Genomic DNA, 2870 nt, shown 5'->3' on the forward strand with positions numbered 1-2870 from the left:
TCTTGATATTCTTGGCAAGTCTCAGCTCGTAATCAGCCTTAGCCTTGCGAAGAATATCAAGAGCAACAAAAAGGGCTTCTTTCAGCATGTAAATAGGAAGAGGAAGGGGAGACAAGTGGTGGGTCCACTAAATAAGGAGGAAGGAGATCCAGTGACTGATATGAGGGAACAGGCACAGATGCTAAATGACTATTTTGCCTCTGTGTTCTCCCCAAAGCAGGACGGGGGAGATCCGCATAGGAGATGAGATGAGGCTGGGGACTTGGGGGCACAGATTAGAGTCACCCCCCTTGAAGTAGAGGGGCTCCTCAGGGCATTGGACATTACACAGATGCCAGGCCCTGACAGGTTACACCCGAGAGTACTTAGAGAGTTGGCAGGGGTTCTCTCATGCCTGCTGGCCTCCATTTTTGAGACCTGGGTCTCTTCAGCCTGGAGAAGAGGAGACTCAGAGGGGATCTGTTGGCAACATACAGGTATGTGAGGGGATGTCACATGGAGGTGGGTAGAGCCCTGTTCTCCCCTGCAGAGGAAGGCAGGACACGCTCCAACGGAGCAAAGCTCAGGGAGCCAAGGTTCCATTTGCATGCCAGGAAGCACTTCCTGACAGTCAGGACCCCGAGGGTGTGCAATGGGCTTTCCCTGGAGGTGGTTGAGGCCCCATCGGTGGACGTGCACATGGTGGGCATGTCATGAGTGGAGCTGGCTGGTGCCGGAGGTCAGACTAGATGGCCTAGGAAGCCCCTTCTGACTCACTCTGTTTCTATGTTTCTAGATCAAATCAAACCAGAATTATACCTGGCAGCGAAAAAGATGAAACTGAGGCTGTTGTATTTCCAGCACATCATGAGAAGACAATATTCAGTGGAGAAGACAGAAGAAGAAGAGGAAGCCCAACTAGTAATGGTTCAATTCTGTAAAGGAAGCCACAGCCACAAGTTCTCAAGAACTGAGAAGGTTCTCAAGTGCAGAACATTTTGGAGGCTTTCATTCAGAGGGTTGCCATAAGCTGCAGACACTTTGGTGTAACAACAAGAACATATTTAGACTGGCTTTTGGTTGCATGTTTTGGGGAAACAGGAAACCCTTTGTGGTCAGAGGAGTGTGCTGTGAGGATGTTTGGAACTTCTGTTTGATTTTAGAACTCAAAATCAACTTGTGTTGTTAGAAGTCAAAACAACTTGTGTTGTTACTATGTCAGCAACATTCTTGTATTATGGGGCTGACCGTGTGAATTGCAAATGGGAGTAAAACATGGCTGAAACCTGATCCCACTAGCTTTGTGGCTCCAAAATCAGCACCCCAACCTTTACAATCCAATGAGAGGGTGAGTGGAGTGGACTCGGGCTGGGAAATACCTCCTCTGCACTGAAGCTCATTCTGTGACCCTGGATCAGTCATTCTCAGCATGGCCTACTTCACAGGGTTGTTGTAGGGTTCCAACTGGCAGTGTGCCCTGAGCACCCAACAATAAAACACCCAGAAACAACCTTATAAAAGGGAGAGGGAATGCCCCAAATTTAGCTATTCTTTTCCTGTAAAATAGAAACAAATATTAACCAGGGAGTTTTATGCACCTATGAATTATTTTCCAAACATTGGGTGTAAGTCAGGGCCAGGCTAGACACGGCAGTTGGTGCGTGAGACTGTGGGGTGGAGTTGGGAGGTCCTAAACCTGCGTCCATGCAGTGGTCTTGACTGGAATCAGAGGGTCCTCGGACTGGCTATTTCCCGCAGGAAATACATTCCCTGCAACACCCGTGGGAGATTTCCTCCCCTTGCGAGTCCCGGGCACTGAGAGCGGAGAGAATTCTGATTAAGACCGTGGTGAAAGAAATATGTCAGGAGCCCTCTCTGGCTTGTGCTCTTGCCCACACTGGCTGGTTGTGACAGGCCAAACAATGTGCCAGATGATCCGCTTGATCTGGCCTATCCCAGTATGGATCTACGCCATTATCAGGATGAGCAGGAGAGGCACTTCTGGAGATAGTCCTGTGCTGGCATGTGGAAAAGTACTTTTTCCTGTGTGGCTCCCAAACTGGAACATGTGCCTTTTAGATTTGCAACTGGTCCCCACTCTCTTTACATTTAGAAACAGGGCCAAGAGGCCTCTTTGAAACTTTGCATTTCAAAACGTGTTGTTTGTTTGTGGTTTCAGCAGCAGTAGGCAGCTTTTGGCATACAACTTCCATCAACTCCAGTAGCATAGCTAATGGATGATGGGAATTGTAGGCCCTGGAGAGCTGCAAGTGCTCCATCCCTGCTTTATTTTTTAGTGCTTTCTGTGTTTTTATTTGAATGTTTTATCTTGTGATTGAAAGAGAGTTCTGATTTGTTTTTTGTGGTACTGCCTTTGTTGGCTTTCCAAAGCAATCTAGAAATGCCATGAAGACGTAAAACGTGTAAACACATAAGTAAGCACTATGATTATTAGCCAGAACCAGGGTTGCTGTCTCTCCCCAGCCAGGGCGGCTATTTCCCAACAGCCAGATAAATGAATCAATGGAGCTTTCCTGCTATCCAGAGGCAGGGCTTTCCCAGCCAAATTGATCAGGGGGAGGGGGGCTCCCTTGGCATGCTGGCGGCTCCAAGCTCCATCCCAGCATCTCCAGGTACGGAAGCCCCGGAAAGCCATTCCTGCCTGTCAGTGTCAACATTCCAGGATTTGATGTTCTGACTCAGTGGATACAGCTTCCTATGATCTTGCAGGGAGCTCTGTGAGGAAGCCAAAACAAGGCAGTAACTCTTTCCTGAGCAGAGGCCGGCCCTCCCCTTCCATGCAGTGCGGCAACACAATCTGCTTTCAGGTAGCACCATGAATTGGGCGCAAATGCAGGGCAGGGATGGATGGAGGCGGAATCAGGTGTCAG

This window comes from Varanus komodoensis, unplaced genomic scaffold (assembly GCF_004798865.1).
Source record: "Varanus komodoensis strain SLA01 unplaced genomic scaffold, ASM479886v1 scaffold93, whole genome shotgun sequence".
NCBI classification, from domain to species: domain Eukaryota; kingdom Metazoa; phylum Chordata; class Lepidosauria; order Squamata; family Varanidae; genus Varanus; species Varanus komodoensis.